This window comes from Delphinus delphis, chromosome 10, assembly GCF_949987515.2.
Source record: "Delphinus delphis chromosome 10, mDelDel1.2, whole genome shotgun sequence".
Lineage (NCBI taxonomy): Eukaryota > Metazoa > Chordata > Mammalia > Artiodactyla > Delphinidae > Delphinus > Delphinus delphis.
The window spans coordinates 90,433,434-90,458,602 of record NC_082692.2 but is presented as its reverse complement, the minus strand read 5'-3'; the positions used below and the strand labels follow the sequence as shown (position 1 = coordinate 90,458,602).

General features: G+C 36.9%; 1 protein-coding gene across 1 annotated transcript in view; it reads right to left on the bottom strand.

The window, feature by feature from the left end:
- The window catches only part of CNTN4 (contactin 4), a 959,269-nt gene that overhangs the window by 700,153 nt on the left and 233,947 nt on the right, over positions 1-25,169 (bottom strand). Inside the window, exon 3 of the mRNA XM_060022925.1 lies at positions 16,748-16,803. The gene's annotated coding sequence lies outside the window, so the exon portion shown is untranslated. The remainder of the gene's footprint in view (positions 1-16,747; positions 16,804-25,169) is intronic.

The following is a 25,169-nucleotide window of genomic DNA, read 5'->3' as shown; positions in this document are numbered from 1 at the left end:
AGGAACTCCAAAATATCTGTGTAACAAGTGAATGAATGAGTAAATGAGCAATGAAATATACACGGTTTATGTTAAGCACATGCTAGTTTGGGTATGCCTCAGACTTAACTGGAGGATGATGATTTGTTATAGATCATAATGATTAAACTCCCTTGATGTTTGTGTAACTTCTTTCTGGAAACGTAGCACCTAAGCTCTTAGTAACAGACATTCCTGCAATCCCAGAGAGGAGCTGCAAAGTGAACGTGCGGGTATCACACATTATAATGCATTTCAATGTACATTATACATCATAATAATTACATAATTGTATTCACTCCACTCCAACCAGACAATGAGACCAGCTATAACTGAGTCAACTCTATCTGTAAACTCACGTCCAGCTAATTAAATGGTGCAGACCTGACTGATGTATCTGTGTGGCATCAAATCATATAAAGTCATTGTTTGATTATGTCACAGGGCTGCCATTGGTTGTTTAAAACCCGCAAATAAATATTTATCACAATTCTGTCAAAGAAGATGATGATTTTACTTGGATGGGGTGAAAAGGCCCAGAATAATCAGATGACTTGATACAAATATGACATAATCATAAACCCACCAGTAGTACCTACCAGCAACTAGAAGGAAGGGGAAAGTACCTCTTCTTAGAAGCTCATGGAAGTACAAGAGAGAAAAATGCATGCTTTTGGACACACACCCTATGTCTGGACCAGCCATATTTGTTCATTCACCATATATTCTGGTTTTAAAAGGGACTTACTCTCCTCGATTAAGTACCTATATAGGGACAAACATATGATTTTTACAAAATTCAAAACTCCCCCTCCAATACCCCTCCAATGTATACCCAAGAAATTGATACTAATAATACCATTATAGCTACATGATGAAAAATGTCTACGTACATTAGTGCAGATTTGGGTTGCTATTATTTATCATTAACTCTCATTTATACATGCTAATAGGTGAAGCAATTTGGGGCATATGAAATAACAGATTATCAAAGCTCATTTTTAACTGGTTCTGGAAAGCATGCTTCCTTTACTTTTCCCACAGTAAGTTTACACTATTAATTGTCCAGTTACAATTAAAACTTATTTCACGTATCCAAGAGTATTCTAGGTGCCTGAGGTAAATAAATAAAGAGAATTATCATTTTGCTACAGCTTGCTCCTGGAGATATTAAATGCTTCAGGGAATAAGAAGAAAAGAGTATTTCCTGAGAGCTTAGCATGCCAAGTGCTGGTTAAATGCTTTTTAATATGCTGTCATTTTACCCACACTACCCTGTAAGATAGATATTACTATCTTCATGTCATAAATGCAAAAACTGAGGCTCAAAATGCTAAGCTTACCCAAAGTCACACAATGACCAAAACATGTTATTACTCAAACTGCTAAGGGGACTGTGATATCCATCTTGAATAGAAAGAAATATTGTATCCTTTTTGTGTATCTTTTTATCCAAAGATAAAACTGGTAGAAACCCAACAAAAAGATTTGCCCCAGCAGACTTTCTCTCATCCACACTAAATAAGAATGTTGCATGGGGGGTAAATAGATGTTCCCAGACCACTGATTCTGCTACACAGTAGGTTTCATAATCAAATGCAAAGTGCAGAAATCATGCATTTTACTGCACAAAAGACAGTCGCTGGAGTTATTTTAAAAACCTCTAACTGAAATATGGTATATTCTGAGAGTATTCTTTCAGAAATATATTGACTACCACAGTATTTTAAATTTACAGATGTTAAAGCATGATACCAAATACATACAGGATTAAAAAGATGATGGCTATTTATAGCAGTTAATCAAAGCTAAACTACATGTTGCAGGATCATATAATTGGAATTATAGACGATTTATTTTTGCTTTGAGAAAGGATACAAGCCACTCACTGGAAAGGTCCTTAATAAATCTGAGCTTTATTCTCATCGGTCCCCTTCAGCCCAAGTTACTCATCTTGTTGCTGAAAATATACTCCCAGGTGTCAAAATTTTAGTATCTATCAACCATCTCTCTGTATCCTGGGCTTTGCTTTGAAAAAGCTTGGCTGATAAACAGATAAATCTGTCTTTCTGTGTGCATGTTTATATTTCCAGTACCTGCTTGAGCTGAAAACCAGACAGTGACAATGAATTAGGGCTATGAATGCAGCACTTTTACTAAGTGAACAAAAGAGCACGGGCTCAACATAATAAATATGAGAGTCCCTGAAGTTGTTAGAATCAACAGAAATTAGTTTTTAATTCCAGCACTGCTACAAACCAGAGCGTCCTTATGCAAGTTGTCTCACTACACTGAGGTTTGTTTTGTTCAGGTCTCAAATAAGAACTTAGGATATTCTCTTACATTCTGAAAAATCCACCAATTGTGGATGCAAAAATATATATATATATATATCTCCTAATGTTTTTGTTACTTGAAGCATGATCCCTAGACCAGCAGTATCTAGATCACCTGGGAATTTGGTAGAAATTAGTTTCAGGCCCTACCCAGGCTTACTGGAAAAGCATCTGCATTTTTAACAAGATTCCAAAGTGATCTGTAGGCACATTTTAGTTTGAAACGTACTGGTCTAGACATCAAGTTGTAATAATAAACAGGCACCATGTCATCTAGTCTACATAAATCTGATTGTGTTGACAGTATTGGAATTTTTAGTACAAATGTGAGAATCATTGAGGGTACTAAAATATCTCTTGTAGAAATTAACTCTTCAGATTTTAACAGCTAGATATCACAAAAAAGACCTCTCAACCCAAGGACAGGATCTACAACCTCCCCTAACTGCTGTGGCTGAGACGTCCAATACTATGTTGAATAAATGTAGTGAGAATATCCTTGTCTTGTTCCTTATCACAAAGGAAGAGCTTTCAGTTTTTCACCACTGAGAATGATGTTGGCTGTAGGTTTTTCATATACAGGCTTTATTATGTTGAGGTACTCCCTCTATACACACTTTCTTGAGTATTTATCATAAATGGATGCTGAATTGTGACAGATGTTTTTCCTGCATTTACTGAGATGATCATATGATTTTTACCCTTTGTTTTGTTAAGGTGATGCATCACATTTATTGATTCGTGAGTGGTGAACCATGCTTGCATCCCTGGAATAAATCCCACTTGATCATGCTATATTATTCTTTTAATGTGTTGTTGGATTTGTTTGCTAATACTTCTGTGAGGATTTCTGCATCTATGTTCATCAAGAATACTGGCCTGTAATTTTCTCTTCTTTTACGGTGTCCTTGTCTGGTTTTGGTATTGGCGTAATGCTGGCTCCATAAAATGTGTTTGGTAGGCTTTCCCCCTCTTTAATTTTTTGGAAGAGTTTGAGAAGTATAGGTATTAAATCTTCCTTGAATGTTTTGTAGAATTTGCCAATAAAGCCGTCTGGCCCTGGGCTTTTGTTTTTGGGAGACTTTTATTACTGTTTCAATCTCCTTACTAGTAATCAGTCTATTCAGATTTTCTATTTCTTCATGATTCAGTCTTGGAAGATTGTACATTTCAAGGAATTAATTCGGTTCTTCTAGGTTGTCCAATTTGTTGGGGTATAATTATTCATAGTAGTCTCTTGTAAGTCTTTGTATTTCTGTAGTAACACTTTTAACCTCTCCTTTCATCTCTAATTTTCTCATTACTATTAGTTAGTCTAGATAAAGGTTTGTCAATTTTGTTTATCTTTTCCAAAATGCCATTCCAAAATGGCACCCACCAGCATTGGTATTAACAAGGTAATTCGAGACCACATAAATGGCTCCCAGCAGTGACTGTGTCCCCAAAGAGTATTGCACCTGGTTCCTTCCTCCCTGGCAGATGCTTCAAGATTAGTAGGTGGGTCCCTTTTACACATAATCCATGCACATGATTTTATTCATTATTTCTTTGTGTTTGTAGGTGGGCATTGGTCTACAGTAGCCAAGTCCATGATGTTTTCAAAACTGGAAGTCTGTAGCATCAACTTTCTAATCTGTTAGAAATGGTGCTCTAACTATATTATCCACAATGATCTCACAACTCTATGACATATCTCTCTATGAATTACTGGGAAGAAGAACTAGACTGAAAAGACCAGTCTCCTGTCTTTTTTCCACTTTGTTATTAACCAATTGTGTGATGTTAGAGAAATCATTAAATATTGTTGGGCTTAAGTTTCCCAATCTATAAAGTTAGAAGTTGGGAATCAATGCCTCAAGTAAATGGATCCTCTTCTCTACAATAAGCAACTTTAGAACTGGCAAGTTTTTTGGAAAGACCCTACTTCATTCCCAATATTCTAACATTTAATTATTCAATTATTTCTAATAGAATTTTTTTAACATACATTACTGAAAAGATTACATCTTAAGCCCACTTAGTTTGTGATACTTTATACGTGTGTGAAGAACCATCATGACTTTTTAAACCTATGGATTGAATGAAATTACAATTGCTATTATAAGGGTCTCAAGAGGTAATATGAATATAAAGTGTTTGTTGATTGTCATAAGACACTTTTTCAAGAGGCCTTCTGAAGTAGCATGCCTTATTATTTCATCATATGGAAAAAAGAATTGGGGTACATTTTTAGCTAGTCATGTTTAAAATAAGACATATGGTAGCTTGTCAAAATTTCAAAACAAAGTCTTGAATTTAGTATATTCAGTGCAGAATCACCCTTCTAACTACATGTGTAATCAAAGAATGTAAACTTCATAGACCACCCAAAACACAGTGTAATTCCCTTTAGAGTATCCTCTTTAAAAGTCATGTCCAAACCACTCCCAGGATTTGAACATAGAAGTCGAAGATATCCTAACAGATATTACCCAAATGCTAATGATTTGCTGTCAGTTCTGTCTTAAGCACATATATTTTAAGGAAAAAATAAAGATATATCTGCCTGAAGATTGTACAGAAAATTTATTAAAAATCCAGGCTTCAGGAGACCGATGGACTATATGCAAACTATTAGCATAGCTCTGATTTTGCAAGCACACGACTTGGATAATGTTACCCCAGTGGAGATATTCAAGTACAAAGTGGAATAAGATCTCAGAGTGCTGATGGACCAATATTCTGAACTGAGTACATTGAAGCAAACAACCAGAAACAAGCCAGAGTAATATGAGAAGCTTAAACTTGGGGATCAGTGCAGGGAAAATTAAAGGAAACAACAGCCAACTTTATCTGAAAAGGATGAAATATCATACAACAGGAGGATGTTAACGTATCTCTGGTGAGTCTGTTGAGGGCAGGGCATGGAACAGTCAGAGCAATCTACTGTCCCCACTGAGATCTATTCTGAAGTGAGACAGGCACTTGTCTCAAAGGTCAACGACTGAATGTGCCCTATAGACGTGGTTGTGGTTATTTTACCTTTTAATCCACCTTTGAAATAAGAGATTAGAGATAAAATGAAAGCTAACTGGATCCTTGCTGGAAGAATGAAGCTTTTTAAAGGAAGCCGTAATTACAGCTGCCTTCAAGGTAGGTGGATGCCGAATTTTAGGGACGTGCAGGATTAACCGCATTGGTAAGAACAGAACCTAAGGTATCCCCAGCAGTGTTCTTAAGAGCTTGAAAACCAAGGATTTGGAGAGCAGGTGGTTGGACACAGCTGCTGAATAATCCTCTTAACCTCATCTGTATTCCACAGGAAGAAAAATAGCAGGAAAATAAAAACCTCCACCAAGTGGTTGATGGCAGTGAAATAGCAGGAGCATCAAAAGTATACAAGGGCAAATTTGTCCTAATGCTAATAATTTTGAAAAAAAAAGACACAGGCAGTTGCTGTAGAGAGCTGTGTACAAGTATAAGATAAAGACGTAATAAGTATGGTTACATAAAAGATACAACAGGGCTTCCCTGGTGGCGCAGTGGTTGAGAGTCCGCCTGCCAATGCAGGGGACACGGGTTCGTGCCCCGGTCCGGGAGGATCCCACATGCCACGGAGCGGCTGGGCCCGTGAGCCATGGCCGCTGAGCCTGCGCGTCCGGAGCCTGTGCTCCACAACGGGAGAGGCCACAGCAGTGAGAGGCCTGCGTACCGCAAAAAAAAAAAAAAAAGATACAACAGAGTAGGATGTAGGATTCTAGGGGTGGTCCTGTCTTCAAGGGACATCTAAAGCTATTATTCACTGAGGGTCTAAATCCCTCTTAATGTCTCTTTATTAATTTTTTTGCCCAGGAAATAGCTAGAAATGAATAGCTCTCAGTCAATATTTAATTGATGCTTATAAATTAAATTTAATCAGGAACTAATCTAGATGTCTCACTATCCAAGGAAAATTTAAGCAAAGCCAATGCAACAAAGGAAAATGAGAAGCAAAGCAGGCAACAGGCACCAGACTTTGTGAGAGATATAAAACTTTACTATATTAAGCAACTAATATTCCTGATTATTATAGTAGAGCCTAAGTAATCCTGATCAACACAGCCCCTGCTCCCCACAAAGCATGAAATAAAAATTGTTTCGGTGTAATGTAATGGTTCTATGTCTTAGTAATTCTTTATTTTTAAAAGTCCCTATATTGAGTCTACCTGAAACATATTGACTATTGAAGCTCAAGTTCTGTTTATTGCATAGTTGGAGAACTGTATAGCATCACTCCTACCATGAATGTGAGATCATTTAACGTTCAAAGTAGGAAGAGGAAACTCCTAGAGCATAGTAAGTAAAAAAGAGTCCCAGGTAACATCCAGGCCAGAACTTTCATTTTACAGTTGAGAAAACTTAGGCTCAGAATTGTTAATGACTTGTCCAGATTCACACTCACACCAAACAGCAGTCCTGAAGTTCAGAGTTGTGCTTTGTCCACAATGATGGCGAGTCTTCCTCGTGTCAATGGTGAGAATTTACTTTCCCCAAAGTTTTTTTTTTTCCCTCCCTCAAGTGAAGGAGGATGATCTTACTTCCCCTAAAGAACTGAATGACATTTAGTTGTGCTCAACAGAAATGGGAGAACACAGGGTCCTCACTTGATGATGATGATAACGGCTAATCGATTTTGAGCACATATGATGTGCCAGGCACTTTCCTAATCTTTATGAACACATTTTCATCTTCAAAATTTAAAAATCTAACCCAAAAGTAGGTTCTAACATTTTCTTCATTTTTTAAAATAAATAATCTTAAGTTTGGAGAGGTTAAATAAGTTTCCCAATATTTTACAGTAAATCTGTGGCAGAATTGGGATTCAAACTCAGATCCTTCTTGATTCCAGGACCAAGATTCATAATCACTGTTCATAGGTCTGCAGGTAACAGGTACTGAACGTTCCTGAACTTCAAGTGCGAATTAAGGAGTTACGCGCATAGGATTGAAGAAAGGCAGCCACCAGGGTGATGTCAGAGCAGTTTGTTGCACCCAAACTCTTACCTTCCACACGGTGGTAAAATACTAACCGGAACTTTGTGTATGAGAATCTGCCATGAGGAGGAGACAGTTGTGCTGAGCTGCTTTTGCGCAGCGCTGCAGACAGATCACACTTGGCTGTAAAGAAGCTGTTGATTGCTTACACGGTTTCTGTGGCATGCCAGTTCCTCTTGCCAGCCTGCTATTCCTTATCAAAGAGCCAGGAGTTCCAAGTGAGGTGAGAACCCCACTTGACAAGCAGACGTAAGCCATTTGGGGAAAATACAAATTAAAAGGCTCCAAGATAGAAATAGAAGCATTAGCAGCAGGAAGTGTCTTGGGGATACACTGTGTCAGATTACATAGGGGAACTGGGAGAATAAGTGAGTCACAGCCTCCCAGTGGATAAACCATACTGTGTCAGTAGTTGGGCCGCCTCGGAAGAAAGCTGTATTAGCTATTTAAAGGTGCCAGCACTGATCTTAATGCCCTCAAACTAGCATCTGCTTAGCAACATCCTTGAATTATGCACAGGTTGTCCGTTTCTCAAGTAGCTTTAGCATTTGTCCTAACTTCTAACCTGTGAGTCTGGAATTCCATCATACTGGAATTTTATCTATGTGTAATGGTAGGAATACAGAAATAAAAAGAATTAGAGAAGTTTTGCCTAATATCTCCCAGTTATTCAGTCAATGACTTAAAACTACGATGTTGATTTCAAGGAGTCTTGGTTTTTAAAAATAGACAGTATCAATTTGTTGTCATAGGGCACATGTGGTCAATGTCCAGGCCAAGAAATCTCAGTTTTAAGAAAGAGAAAACCCCTTAAAGCAGACCAAGCAAAAAGTTTACTGGAAGAATACAAGGAATCTCGGAAAACCTACTGCTACAAAGTACAGCTAGACCAAAATCACAACCAACAGGGCAGGTGCAAAGGTGCTACCCTTTCTCTATTTCTGGGACCATGTGGTCACTCAGCTCTCTCTCTCTCTCTCTCTCTGCCATGTTGTTTTCTTTTCTCTTTTCACATTCTTCTTTCTGTGTTAGTATGTAGTCATAGTCAGTTTAAATAGCCCAAGATTAGCATGACCCACTGGTTCCCTTGCTCAGGTCTCATCTAGTCTCTGTGTCCTCATCAAAATCCTCAAAGAGAAAAATCTCCTGCTCCTATCAGTTTGTGGTACAAGGAGACACCCGGACATCCTTTCAGCCTGTGCTGTGGCACTTGGATATTTCTAAGCGAAAGGGCTGCATACTCAGCAGACAACCCAAAGATTTCTTTTGTATTCAGCAGATTGCTTTGAATGTTCAGTTCTGATCTGACTCAAATTATAGCAAGGATGGGGCTTATCCCTGGTTACTGTATAATATGAGCACTTAACACCAGGGCAGCCACTTCTTCCCTGCCTTCTAAAACTCCCATCAGCAGTTGCCTGTATGTTTTTTACCTTGTTTCACTTAGTGCTTCTTGACTGCTAATCCTGTATAAAAGAAAATTCAATAGAAGATTCAGGGTTTCCATTTTCTATTGTTTAATCCATTTCCAGCTATTGGGAAAGGGAGTGGGAGAGGAGTTTCCATTAACTTATTACAGGCAAAGTATTTTACCATCTAGAGAGTTCAAGATGGTGGCATAGGAAGATCCTAAACTAACCTTCTTCCACAGACACAAGGAATCACCAGCTACAAATGGAATAATTCCCTCAGAAAGAGACCTGAAAGCTAGATGAAGAGCGTCTCCACAACAAAAGGTAAAAGGACAGCACTGAGACAGGTAGAAGAGGAAGCCATATGGGCTCACCAAGGAAAAACTCACATGCCAGCCACAGCAATCCACAGACAGGAGGGATTACAAAGGTGGGGTTATTTTCCTTGGAGAGTGAGAGATTCGAGCTCCACATCAAACACCCCAATGGCTAGATCCTGCACAACAGAGACGAGTCCCCAAAACCTCTGGGTTTTAAAACCAAAGGGGCATATGCTCACGAAAACTAAAAAGCTGCAGGGAACGGAAAACCTGCTTTATAAAAGGCTCGTGTGCAGAATCACTAAACACGAAAACCAGCACAAAAACACTGGATTGAAAAGTGCTTGGGCGGTAGGTGAAAGGAACCCACTTACTAATCTTGAAGCATCTGCCCGAGAGGCAGGTACCAGATGGGATGCTCTTTGGAGACAAAGTCACTGCTGAGAGCCATTTATGTGATCTCAAGCCACCTCAAGACACAGTCTGGAATTTTGCTGTCTGCACCAGGTTCAATGTGCCCCCTGGAAGAAAATGAAACTCCAAGCCTTTGCCAAGCTTAAGTATATGATCTAAATGTATACTACTCATGAGGTGTAGGAAATTAACACTGGTCTGGGACACTTTACATCCCAGGACCTTGGTAAAAGCAAAAGCAAAACTAGTTCAGGGGTAAGTTTTCACAACACAGGGTCCACAGCATTCCCACAGAAAAAAAACATACCTAATGTGAGTTCACAATACAAAATGACAAAATATATGCGAGAAAGAAAAAGCTATCACAAAAATGAATCTGCTAGCACAGTAAAAAAAAAAAAAAAAATGCAATGTAAGCACTAGGAATAATAAAAGATCATGAACATGAATAGACAATAAGAGTTTGGAAAGTGATAAAAAGGAATTGAACCCATAATAAAACAGCAGAACATTATAAAAGATACACAGAAGATAAACGAGATAAACCAAATAGAAGTTCAAGGAAAAAAAAAATAATTGAAAATTTAAAAGCCAACAGACATTTGGTATTGCAATTAAATGCTTTTCACAAGTATTGCCCTTTATTTCCAAGCAAATGTTACCCTCTTTGTAGTCATCCATGGCCTTGTGACTTCTTTTGCCAATGAAATGTAAACAAAAGTGACATGTGTCCATCCTGGGAAAAAGCTTTCAGGCTTAGCTCATGATCCCACAGGTTCTCTGTATGTTGCCTCAGCATTTATGGAATCATTTCCTGACAATGACTAAATCAACATGGGTCCCTGAGTAAATAAAATGAGCAGAGCCCCCATGTTAACTTGCACTGGGTATGTAACCTGAGGGAGAAATAAACTTCTGCTGCTTCAGCCCATAGGACTTGAGAGTTGTTTGCTAGTGCAGCATCAACTTGCTATTTTGACTGATATAAAATGTTAAATAACAGAGTAGACAATGATGAAGAAAGGGTTTAAAACTTGGAGGAGGAATCTGAGGGATTTTCTCAAAAAGTAAAATGGAGATGCAAAGAAATAGAACATTTAAAAGGATAGCTAGGCATTATAGATAGGAGAAATAAATGGTCCAAAATATGTCTACTTAGATATGTAGAAAAGGACAATAGAAAACAAAATGTTAAGAGTGTCAATATTCAAATAAATGATGAATGAGAATTTTCCAAAATTGAAAAAAAGAACATGCCTTCAGATTGAAAGTAAGACATCACATGAGAAAAACTAAAAATAAATGCATAATTGGACAAATCACTATGAAACTTCAGAACTCCAAACAGAGAAAATCTTAAAAGGAAACAGAAAGAAAAAGATCACATATACAAGATTATCAATTTGACTAACAGACGACTTCAAAATCTGCAGTAAATAAAGAGTAGAAAACAATAGAACAATATTCTCAAAGTACTGAGGGGAAAAATTTGTCAACTAGGAATTCCCAACCTAGTTTAATATTACTCAAAAATAATGGTAAAAGAATGACATTTAATGATAAACAAAGAGAGAATTTACCACTAAAAGAACTTGCTAAAAGAAATCTTTTGTGGGTGTGTTAAGTAAAAGGAACTTGAACACAAAAGAGCAGGATGCTGGAAACAATGATGAAAAAATAAATAGGGAAATATATAGGGAAATCTATGTAAATGAAGGCTTAACTATACTAAATATAACAATTAGAATCACTAACTGAGAGAAAAATCAAGTTGAACTAAAATACTATGTGTACAGCAAAAACTTGGAACTTTGAGTGGTACAATTAGAGTTAGAGAATTTTAGGTTTTATTTGAGAATATTGTTAAATTTGGCATTGTTAAGTTTAAAATTAAGGGAGCCTCCTACCGATAGAGTAAGAAATCTGAAATAATGGGAAGGAACAGTAGAATAAAAGAAAAATCAGTTGGTCTATTAGAATACAGCAAAGAAGAAATATGCAGAAACAAAAAAAAAAACTCACACAAAATATGCCAACACAAAATAAGGTGGTAGGAAGAATGTAAAAATAGTTCAAGATTCAAAATAAATGTGAACTTTTCAACTCTCTTGATAAATGAGAAAAAAATATTAGATGGAAAAAATACAGCTATATGCTACTAAAAGGAGACACACCTAAAACGACATATAAGGACTGAAAACAAAGTAGAAAAGGAACCCCTGGCAAAAATCAACTTAAATAAGGGAGGAATAGTAATCTGAACATGATATGAAATAAATATGATGTCAAAAAGCATTACTCTGAACAGAAAGAGGATCATACCCTAATATCAAAGGGTCAATTCATTATGTGAAAAGAAGTCTGATGCCCTTTGGTGAGAAGCAGCCTACCCAGGGTCACATAACAAGCTAGTCTTGATGCAGAGCTATCAGCTGTGCTTCTTTATTGTTGTATCCTCTTCCTTTCCTCATAGCACCTAACACAATTAGTACTTTTTTACTTGTTTATTACCTGCCACGCCTATTAGGTATCAAACCCAGAATTCGAGGCTACATGTCTATTTTGTCACCATATTGCCAGGTCCTAAGGAAGATGCTGGTGTACATACTTGCTCCGAGAACAAATGATGCGGTCTCAGGCTATTCTGACCACTCACCATAGCATAATCCTTTCCATTATCCATAAGGGAAAGCATAAATCAGCCACTGGATCAAATGGAGCAATTCATACAGTCATTTTTTTCATAATGAAGATTAAACAATTCTGCTTAATGTTACAATTTATAGTATACTTCACTGAATAACTCAATTATCTTCTATATTCCCACAGTATGATTTTAATTTCAATTTCCAAAGCCAAAGCCAAAGGTAAAAGCATCTCTACCGTGTTCTAAAGGGAAAAAATCATAAATAATAAAAATGATGGACAATTGAATCATACATTTTAAGGCAGCAGTTTATTTTCTTATTGGCAACAGCCTGACTTGCATTCAGAAGCACATGCACAGACGGATTTTAATATAAGGCCACAGGGATGTGTTCTTAGTTCTAACATCACCTTCACGGTATGCTCCTCTCTCAGCACAGGTAATGTTACCTCTGCCAGGGAAGGATCTGCCGACTACCAAGAGGAGCACAGGAAGCATAAAAATCATGTTTCTCTGTTAAATATTTCCCTGCTATATCAAAAGTCCGTGCGGGGCTGATTAAATTCATTAAGCACTAGCAGATATTCTAGCTGTTGTTTTCTTTCTGGCCCAGATGCCCGCCGCCCCCCCCCCCCCCCCCGCCAAAAAAGCCAACTTTGGAACAGTTGAGTCACCAAAAATCTAGTTGAGTCGCCAAAAAATCTATAGCCTAATACTTACAAGCAAATAACACTAATTAAAATACATCAATTACACAATATTATAAATCAACTGTACTTCAATTCAAATATATATATATATATTTAAATATCTATATATATATATGTGTGTATATAGATATAAATTATAGAGGAGCTGTTTTGTAACTGGCACCATGGTAAAAACTTGACATTTGTTCTTCCTAAATCTTACAATAACCCAACAAAACGGCTATTAGTACCTTTATCATTTGAAGAATGTGTGGCTTAGAGAAGTCGTAATTGATAAATTTTAAAAATGAACCCATCTCTGTCTGACCCCATCATTCATAACCATTGTATTAAATGATGAATTCTTACAATTAGAAATGTGACATGGTCTTTGGCTTTGGAGGACACAGCAGGACTTTTAGGAAGACACTGTATATTGATTTGAGTGACAACCCAAGGAACCTGCTTATTTTGTTACACTCCCTAGTCGCCATATCTGAAACAGAAATTTTGTCATCCTAAAACATGAATTTCATATTCTATTACTTTATTGAGATATAATTCATGTACCATAAAATTCACCATTCACTGCACAATTCAGTGTTTTTTAGTATATTCACAAGATCTTGTAACCACCACCACTATCTGATTCCAGAACATATTCATCACCCCAAAAAGGACCCTGTGGGCCCATTAGCAGCCACTTCACATTATTGTCTGCCCTTAGTTCCTGGAAACCACTAAAATGCTTTCTGTGCCTATCGTTTTTCCTATTCTGGACATTTCATATACATGGAATCATACAGTACGTAGCCTGTTGTGTCTGGCTTATTTACCTAGCATAACATTTTCAAGGTTCATCCACGTTGTAGTATGTATGGATACTTAATTTCCCTTATCTATTTTAATTAACATCACCTAACAAAAGATGAAAATTCTTTGTACCAATCCAGAAAAAAAGAACTAACAATCTTCTTCCTTTTTCTCTGTGTGTATAGGTTAGGTGGAATTTTGTGGTTTTTACAAAGCAACTTTACATGATACAAGTCCATACACAGTATCACAGTCTCTATTTCTCCATTTTACAGATGGGAAGAAAGAGTCTTGGATAGATTAGTTTATCTGTTCAAGCATTTGAGAAGGAGATTAAGCACAGACTTCTGAACACGAAGCCAAAATTACTTTCACATAGTTGATAGATATATGTCAGCAAGAACTAAATGGCTCATCCAGACACCGAACCTACGATCTTTCGTTCATGAGAGACAAACTCTTAGAAGCCAAGTTAAGCTACCACGTACCATCAATTCAGGTGTCTGTGTAGGTGAGGACATTGAACTCAAGTGCCTGCCAGGGCCATATAGGTAGTAAATGATGGGTCATGATGAAGGTAGAGGAAGGCACCTGCTGCTCAGGTAAGCCCCCTGGCATCTGGGAATGCAGGCTCAGGGTAGAAAGATAATCTGATTCCTTCTAAGAGAATCTAGAAACCATCATTTCATGTGAAATCTAATTTTCAAGGGTTAGCAACAAATTAAACTTTTTCTTTTTCAAATTAAAAGAAGAAAAGAGCAAATGCGTGAACCAAAATAACCCTGTTTTGCGGCTGTTCTGTTCCTCAGGCTACTGCTTTTACAGAAAACAAAAAAGCCAGGGCACTGGAGGGTGTCAGAGCCCTCCTTAAGACGGGGCCAAAGGAGGATCAGGAAAATTTGAGTGAAGGTGACCTCCTCCTTTCAATATTAATTCCAAAAATGTCCAACAAATTAAACCTTTAAAGACAGAAGAACTGGAGCAGAAAAGATGTCCAGAAAAGAATCCTTCATTCTTTCCATTAATAATTACTAATGACATTCTTTCTGCATGTACTGCTAGGTTCTAGGAATACCATACTGTACAAGAAGATGTAATCACTGGCTTCAGAGTCTACGGTGGGAGAGTAAGATAATCAGGCAAGTAATTACAGTACACTGTGATTATCATATTGTTTACATCAGTGTTAGCAGCAGAGGGAAGCCTAATTCAGGCAAAGGAAAACATAGAAGCCTTCCTGGAAGAAGGAGTTGATCACACAAAGATAGGAGAAGTAAGCAGGAGGAGGAAAATCGACTATTCCTGGAAGAAGGGACAGAATGAGCAAAAGCAAGAGAAAAGATGGCATATTTTAACAATTTAAAGAAATTCAGAACCTATTTTGGAAAGCGTGGGGTGGGGGAAAGAAAGAAAGGTAGAGAGGTAAGCAAGAGCCTAATAATGTAGAATCTTTTGAAACCATGTTAAATGGCTGGAATTGAACCAAGGAAAATAGGGAACAGTGGCAGATTTACAGGTGGTTTTGGTAGTTGGATTAGCTTTAGAATTGTGACGTAAGAAGATCAATCCTATTGCCTTGTGTGGGATGGATTATAGCTTAACAAGTCTGAGGAGGTAAAGACAGAAGTTCACAGCAAGTTTGAAAACACTCAGAATATCTTGGAATAAAGCCAGCACCATGAGAAGAAGCCTGGCTCCTACTGGAGGATTGGCAACCATAGAGAGCAAGTCTCTCCCAACTAACCTACAAACTGATCCAGGACACACAAACGTACCCAGCAAGACTGGGGGAATCTTGTTTCGTATCAGAAGACCTAAGCAGCTGACCTGACAGACTTGTGAGAAATAATAAATGGTTACTGTTTTTAGCCACTGAATTTTTGGGTGTTTTTTTTATGGATTAATAGCTAATTGTTAAAGGATACCTTACTCCAACTTGGCTTATGAAAATCATCTGAGAAATCAAGTGAAATAAAATTTTTTCTACATATTTTTTCAATAGAGGGTGTTAAGAAAATTCCCTGAGAGTCAAAAGCATGCACTGATATTTACGCATTGCCATCAACCCTTATGGTGAATGGCTGAATATTTTGATTATATTGTTTGGGAGACAACTGGGCCATCTGGAGATAATTATTGCATCTTTTAAAGTAAGTGAGCATTTTATTTTGTGTATAACAATGCAATGAGATCTTCCTCTACCACCACCCTCCAGGTTAGTATTTTTCCCCATTTATGTCTAATTTACCATAGTTAACTTCACGATCACTCTTGTTTCTTTTAAGGGCCAGGTACTATTATGGATGAACTATGTCCCCCAAAAACATATGCTGAAATCCTAAACCCCATAACAGTGAATGTGACCTTATTTGGAAAAAGGGTCTTCGCAGATATAATCAAGTTAAGATGAGGTCATATTGGACTAGGGTGGGCCTTGATGTAAGGACTGGTGTCCTTACAAGAAGAGGGAAATTTGGACACAGACACACACAGGGGAGGAGGCCATGTGAAGACAGAGATTTATTTGAGTGATGCAACTACAACCCAGGGAACACGAAAAATTGTTGGCAACTTCCAGAAGATGGAGGAAGCAAGGAAGGATTTCTCCTATAGAGCTCTCAGAGAAACCACAGCCCAGCCTACCCTTTGATTTCAGACTTCTTCCCTACTCAACATGAGAAAATATATTTCCATAGTTTTAACTCACCCAGTTCATGGTACTTTGTTACAGGAGTCTTAGGAAACTAAAACAGTAACAGTTGTATTTTTTTAGACCTGTATGTTTCATAAAAGAAAAAACTGCGTGCACTATAGACAGTAAGTTACAACAGTCATGTTTTACCCCTAAAAGACTTCAATTTTAGGATCTAGTTAACTTAGTATTTTGAAGATTTGACTGAAAATGTCAAGGCTTAAATTTATATGACTTCACTACCTTCATTAACTTCAACCCTAAGAAAAACATCAAAAATGATCTCATGCTATCACTCTCTAAGGAAAGGATCTCAATGTTTCCATAGTAACTAAGGACGCTAATCGAAGGTGAAATGAATGTAAGAAAAAATCTTCCCTGTGGGAAGCTTACCATTTAGGGTAGTTCCTGGGGCCACATGCTGTGGAGTTACTATATGTCAACAATTCCTAGAATAAAAAAAAACAAAAAATATACAAATAAATACATTTTTCAAGGATCAATATTCTTATACATAGCTGATGCTTAATTATTCCCATTCTAAACTTAAACTAGAAGGAAATAAAAATTAAATACAGTTGGTGTGGATTTCCAGCTTGGTAAAATCGCCTAGATTAGGAGCCTAGATTAGGAGGTTGGGTTTTTTTCTTTGCTTTGTGTCTCACTAGCTCTGTGCACTTTCCGGGTTTTTTTTTTTTTTTTTTTTTTTTTTTTTACCTCATGTATTTTTTAAATTTTTAAATTTATTTTTATTGAAGTAACCTTAATTATTAACATTATATGTTTCATATGTACATTATATTTCTACTTTTGTATACCCTACCAAAAAAGTGTGCTCACCAACAAAAGTTTATTTTCCATCTGTCACCCTTTAACCATTTTGCCCTCCCCATGTCCCCCTTCCCATCTGGTAACCAACTTAAAAAGACACATGCACCCCTATGTTCATTGCGGCATTATTTTAAATGGCCAAGATATGCAAACAACTTAAGTGCCCATGAACAGATAAATGGATAAAAAAAGATTCACATACAATGAAATACTACTCAGCCATTACAAAAGATGAAATCTTGACACCTGCAATAACATGGATGGACCTGGAGGGTACTATGCTAAGTGAAATGAGTTAGAGGGAGGAAGACAAATACTGTATGACTTCTCTCATACTTTATATATAGGATATAAAAAACTAATAAACAAGGGAAACAAAGTAAATGAACAAACCAAATCAAACTAGCTATGTGACTTGCCATGTGACTACTGACAAGTCAGTTCACCACTCTATCCCTTCTTTGTTAGTTTACTAGCTCTTGGAGCCTGTGACATTCTATGGGATTCAAATTCACGAAGAGCAACCATTTCCTAACAAAATATGTTACAAACTGATTTAAATAACGAAAAGGTAAGCAATGAACTGGAAGGCATCCTATTGTTTTTGTTAGTTTTATAAATATGTAAAATGAAGGTAACAAAAACAAAAAAACTCTTCCAATAAATATGGCATTATATCTTCTCTTAAATCCACCAAGTTAATTGCAAAATAATTTTCTACCTGGGAGTACTCTTCCTTGAAGTAATACTTTTTCTAAGGAAAATATATACATGATATTACTAAGAGTAAATGTATATACTCGTAGCTTCATGTTTATGTATATGTGTGTAACTGCTAACCAAGCTTCTACTATGGTTAACCTTACTTCTGAGTAAAATGATTGTCTTTTAATATTTTATAACTGAAAATATCTATAACTGAAAATATCATTTTATGTAGAGATATATATATATATATATATATATAAATTAGCCACTCAAAAATATATTTAACTATAATATTCTCATCTAATTTACATTGAAACATAGCATATTTGACTGGGATAGAAATATAGTATTTTCTTGACTAGCCATAAATACCTTATCACTTCTTAATCTTATGCTATCCCCTGCTGGGTACCATAATAGTTCATCACTTTATTAAGTACCTAACTACCTTTACTTTCAGGTTAGTATCAATAATGTCTGGAAGGTAAGAACCAAACATGTGTTCTTTATATTGTTCATATATTAAGAATGTAATTATTTTTCTTTCCTTTCTTACATATTCTCCACAAATAAAGTGCCACAAATTATTCTAACAAATCTAAGGAGGTGCTTCCTATGAAATAGAAAAAAATGCTATCAACTTCACCATGAATCATAACTATATCACTATTTGTTTTATTTTAATATGGTTGGTCACCAGCCGTATATATGTGTATGTGCCTCAAAGCCTGACTATTTTCTTACACTAAGGATACCCACTGGTAAGAAGGTAAAGCTCTGTTTATAGCTGTTGGCACCATTTGCAACTCCAGCTTACATATCAGAAACAACAGCTAAACTGAGAATTATCCTAAAAACAAAAATGAAAAAACTTTGGTCAAGGTTTCGTTCTTTCTTTTCAATTATTACTACAATCTTGGCATATACATATACATATATATATTTTTTTTATTTTTTATTTTTTCCTCACAGAATGAAAGTAAGGATTACATTTATCCACTGGAATGACACAGACTTGAAATGAAAACAGACTGTAACTTTATTCATTAAAGTATAATTATGTTCCACTTGTTTAAAAGCACAATCTCTGAGAAAGCTGCCTGGGACGGGATATTGGTTCAATTATTTACTACCCATGGGAAGCCTCGATTTCACCTATAAGATGGGGAGGATAATGTTATTCAGCCTCAAAAAACAACTGAAAAGTGAGTAACATAATGCAATTAGTATTCAGTCTACTACTTGGCATATGGTAACCAGTAACTTGATATTAATGTTAAGAGTTTCTCATCCATTATGAATAGTCTCATGACAAATGAGTACATACTTCAAAGAATTTCCCCATTGTCTAGAACACTTAGCACTAATCCCACCCCTTTGATTTTAGGAATTGCTTCCTGAGGGAAACATAGTCAAAAGAATTTACCTGTTGGATGGGCTAACATCATGAATACCTTTATCAGATTTGTTAGGTGCCACCAAGCAAAGAATGATGCCACAGAGAATGGAAAGCGGGATGGGAAGGTTGGAAAAGTAAGGAGGAATATCTGAGATTTACCCATGAAGGCCTCTGAACGGACGTCTGTTTCTAAAAGAACTTGCCCTACCCATACTTCCTAAAAAGGAAAGCCACACGCACTATGTGATTCACCCTAATTGGCTACAGCTTTGAACCACTCATGAACACTCAACCCATATTAAGCCGGTAAGAGTCTCTCAGAGACATTGAATCGCAACAAGAGGTCCAAGCACGTAAAGGTGGAATAACTGGCAAAGAAGCCAGTCTGTGGAGAGAATGGGGGAATGAATCAAATATTCTGAGAAAAGAGAGAGTTGAGATAACATATACCCTTATTCCTCATCCCCAAGAGAAATAAGGGAATGAAAATAAGGTAAAAGAGGTGAGAAGTAGCCACATCCCTCCACCTTTCAAGTCATGTCCGCATGAGGTCAGGTTTTATCTAGTTTTCTGTTCTGAGAGGGCCATTGTTTTGCCTGGCATGTGGTTTCAATAGCGCCTCTATTTCTGTCAGCTAGAGCAGGTTTCTGCATCTTAACTAAACAATTGCTTGTCAAGAAATAAGCCCACTGAAGGCAAGCTTTCCATGAATAATATCAAGTCTCATCTTTGTGTCTAAAGAAACTAAGGGAAACATACAGGTGAAAAATAGATAGAAACAAACAAAAATCAGTCCATCATGCTATCCATTTATTTACAAGGAAATCCCCATACACAAATTTTCCTGGCTCCTGAATATGAATCATAGTCAGCTATTCTTTACTATTATAGGCCAAGAGTTTTTGTGTTTGCATTTATTCATTTAATCAAAAATATTACTAGGAGAAGAAACACAACAAGGTCCCTTACATCATAGGGTTTGCTGTCATCATAAATTTACTACTCTACCACCCCCCAAAAAAACAAACAAAAATCATTTAAATAAATGTAACAGAGTAATAGCTTAATATTTTTGAAATAACCCTTTTAACAAAACCATAGTATTTCCAAACTGGATCTCGTGCTCCTGTTATATTCAGCATGACAACAATCACAATATATTTATCACCCAAACCACACACAAACACACATCATTTATTGTGGGGAAACAGTTACCTGTCTTAATTTGTCGCCTTCTTCAAATTGCAGCTGCAGAGCCTAGTACAACCTGGTCTAAAACATGTGCTCTTTAAATGTGTGCTGACTGAATGAATGAATCCAACTTAAAAACTAAGTTATAGTAAGGGATGCAACTAAAACTAAGTTCAATTTCCATAGTGTATTTTCATGGCTGGTCTTAAAAAGATATTTCTATTGATGCCTAGGTAGATATTGAGAAGTTTTTGATTTAATAATTAGGAAATGTTTTTTCAGTCCGTATTGGAAGAAAAGTTGACTAGCCATATTCTTATCAGGGGTAAAGTGACTTAGTTAAAACTTCCCTTCAGATGTGCCAGCATACACAGAGATAAATCAGGTAGACAGACATCCAAGTCCATTCCTTGAAATGGGGTAAAAATACAGGAATTATTCCATACCACCTTTGTGCTGCTTTACACAAGCAAAGAAACCATGTGTCTATGCACTGATTGTATAATAGCCTCTCCCTGGACAAGAACATGAGGAAACATTTTCATTCCATTCATCTTCTTTAAGTTCAGCTTCCTTATGCATAAAATGAGCATAATAATTATATTCCCACCTTACACTGTTTTTATAAGGGCAGAATGAGATAATCTATGTACAATGTCCAGCTCATAATATGCACAAAATATTTAATTTTTAAAATCACTGAAAATTTGTATTTTCCAATATTACCATCCATGTCATTTAGCTGCTGTTGTAATAATTTTAAGTTATTTTTAAATTTTAATGATGGTTTTTATTATAAAAAAGCACATGTGAGAATAGAGAGGGCATTAATACACGAACAAATTAATAAATGGATGAATCTCCCTCGGCTAAAAGAAAGATTGGACAAATCAGAGTTCTGAACAAATGAGCTGGTATCAACACAAATGCACTGGCTAAATCACAATACAAAAGAACCAGAAATCCATGAATGACCATAGACCTTCCTGGCAAAAAGCAACTCTAAAGAGGCAGCAGCTGGTAAAGCCTGGGTCAAAAAGGATCATTTTACTCTAGAGAACAAAATGTCCTGATGTATACCTTTCCCAATACTTCAGAAATAAATGGTGTGTTGGTAATTTATTCAGGACAAAACAATCCTTCCCAAGTGACAGGTAAAGGAATGAAAATAAGACTCATGAAAATGTTCAAAAAAACCCGAAGAGACATCTCTAATTGTTTCAGTTCTCACAGATGTAGGATGCAAAATTAGAAGGGAGAAACAAGAATCTTTCCACTCAGTGGGCTCTTTCACCTTCACTGGGCTCAGATAGGTATGTATCTAATAATAAACATGTATATGATCACGGCAGTTACAAGTCTATGATTGCACTGAAGCCTCCTGTGCAGTATGCCTTTACATAATCAGTGGAAAACAAACACATGCGCTCTCAGGTCAGAATCGAAGCTTCACCACTTTCCTGCTATGTGAACTCATGCAAGTCATTTAACCCCTACCATGTCCGTTTCCGTTTCCTCAGTTGTAAATGAGGAACATTAACTACCTTGCAAGGTTCTTGTGAAGATAAAACGATAGAACGTATGAAAGCTATCAGGCATACAGCAGGTATTCAGTAAATGATGTCTGTTTTTACTGCTTTGTTTGAACATGAAAAGATAGCATGAGGTGAAAGAGATGCCGTTCAATGGCTGTCCATATTCTCAAAGGCCATTACGTTTAAGGTGTTTCTCCTTACACATATTCTATTTTACTTCAGTTATCGATGGCATTTTCCATCACTGAATCAGCAGGTATTTCTCATGGGTGTTTACTTCCTTCTCAGGTACTTAAAACCCAGCCTGACCTTTCTGTGAGAGGTAAAGGTCATGTAGACATTAAATTACCCATGTTTATTTCCAGAATTTCCATTAGTTTGGCTTGACAAAATTTAGTACTAATATCCGGGTTATAAAACTAATACTAAGAAAGAGATTACATTTAAATGCATTTTCCAGTGGGAAGTGGGATGCACTTCTAATCGTGCTGTCTAACTAGAAGCAAACAAATGGTCATTTGATTCTTTTGTCATTATCATGACATATAATATCGACCACAGAGATCACTAATGGGTTCCCACACACACACTCCATGTAAACAACAATACAACATGATACATAACAGGTTTTAGAGTTATTAAGAGATAATCACATCCTTGGGACTTTCACTGGGCACAGTAAGTGGCACTGCTAAAACACGATTATCTCTCGATAACAAGGTACTTGCAGTTTTCACAAAGTGAGAAGAAACGTCATTACTGTAGGGAAAATGTGCATTTATTTTACCGAAACATAAAGCTGACAACTTAAGCTAACAAGGAGTGGCTCTCCCTGAGATGACAATATTACACAGTGTAGGAGGCTTCATATCAACGTTACACAGGCACCATCACCTTCAAGAGTCTGGCTTGAAGAGCCATTTTCTGGAAGCCTAATTTCTAGGGTCTTGTCGACAAGATAAACAGGGCTGGGAGATGCTTAAGGGCCTAGAGATCTATAAATCTATTTAAGACAGAAAAGGGACTGTGAAGAGCAATGGGAATGGCTTATACGGCTTATCAGTTGTAAGGTTAGGGACTTGAGATTCTGAGTTTCTCAAGTTGTCCTGATGAAACATAATTAGGCCAGCTCACCTGAGGGACTAAAGACATATGTTCCAGCCTCCAGGAAGTCCCAGGACAAACAACCAGTGACATCGAAGAAGGGAATGGTGGCAAGTGGATTTAGAATTAGGACAGTAGGAAAAAGACACAGGCATGAGTCTTTAGCACTACTCTCAAGGATGGAAAAAAGTTCATACACAAGATAGAGCTTTACTTGAGGGTTCTAATCAGCAAGAAAACTCTATTCACCTAAAATTACTCAGAATGGGCTTCCATGGTGGCGCAGTGGTTGAGAGTCCACCTGCCAATGCAGGGCACACGGGTTCGTGCCCCGGTCCGGGAAGATCCCACATGCCGCGGAGCGGCTGGGTCCGTGAGCCATGGCCGCTGAGCCTGCGCGTCCGGAGCCTGTGCTCCGCGACGGGAGAGGCCACAACAGTGAGAGGCCCGCGTACCGCAAAAAAAAAAAAAAAAAAAAAAATTACTCGAAACGGTGGTATTTTCCGGTCTCCCTAACTCACAAGAAATACTCTTGAGTCTCCATTTACTAATCAATAAAATGGGTTTTTTAAAAAGGCCTCCTCAGAGTTACTGGGAAAAGTAAAGAAAATATTGAGTTCGAAAGTACTCTGCAATTATATAACAACTTATATTTGTCAGATATGATTTGGAGAGATTAATTACATAAATATTAAAAATGGGGTGAGAATACATAATTTCTCAAAAGTTCTGCCAGTGATGTGACCTATATTTATTTTTATGAGATAATACTAGTAGAGAATACATAATATTAATAATTATTTTATTGTAATATGTTTGGAACTGTAAGCTTGGCATTTTGGCCCCTAAGATACGATCCTCAAAACATCTAAAGTCTTAAAACATGTGCAAAGGTGTTACTGATTTTAGGAGTTTACAGCATAAAAGAGCCAAAAATTCTATTGCTCTAAATCAGTGATTATCAAACAGAGGCAATGTTTCAGCAAAGTATGGAGATAGTTTTGATCGTCATAATTGGGGGAGGGGGAGGGTGGTTTGCTCTGGCATCTAGGAGGTGGATGACATAGATATTGCCAGACCTCCCACGATGCACAGGACCCTGTTTCCTGTCTTCTTTAAATACAGACACTTACTATTATCACTTAACTCATAATTTGAATGACTTATCTCATGAGGCACCCACATCTACAATTCAGTGCTGTGAAAAGCTACCTCATCAGCCTCAACATCCTAGGAATAGAGATGGAAAATAATTCTCTTCAAATGATTGAAGTCCATATCCAAATGCAGGCTTTTTAGCCCTTTAAATTTCCATTAAGAATAATTATCAGTTTGGCTAAATCCCATTGTCTTTCCCCTTGGGAAACCATAGGGGTAGAGTCAATGGGTTGGCAATCTGCAAAACCAGAAAATGAAATTTGCAAGCGTTCACCATTATCACAAAAATTTGGCACAGTTGTAATGACAACTTGTCACTCTGCATTCCCAAGTCATATATAACTCCAATGCTTGACATTCCACCACATCACATTATGTGATGTGATATTAAAATATATTGGACACTTGGAATTTTATATTTCCTATAAGTGCATGCTACTTATCTCAGTTTTACCACCACAGGGGGAATAAAATACCTATATTTCTGTCCAAGAAATGGAAGACAAATGAAATGAAGCAAAAATTGCAGAAAGTAACTATAGATGTTAGAGTCCAAATATTTTCACATGGATAACTTCATAAACTTTAAGATGAAATACAGCATGGAATAATGGTTGAGAGTGCAGAATCGGGCTTTCAGAATTCAGATCTCCACTGTCTAGCTGAGTGACCTTCAGCACATTACTTAAACTCTCTGTGCCTTACTCTCCTTGTGTATTAAACAAAGGTATTATTCCTATTTGCTTCATAAGGCTGCTATGATGATTATATAAATATTTAGAAAGTTTTTAGAATCCCTCCTGATACACAGTAAAGGCTATGACCTCCTTTTTTTTTCTTTTTTTTTAAATAAAAAGAAACAGCTCGATAGGCAGAGTGTATTATCCCA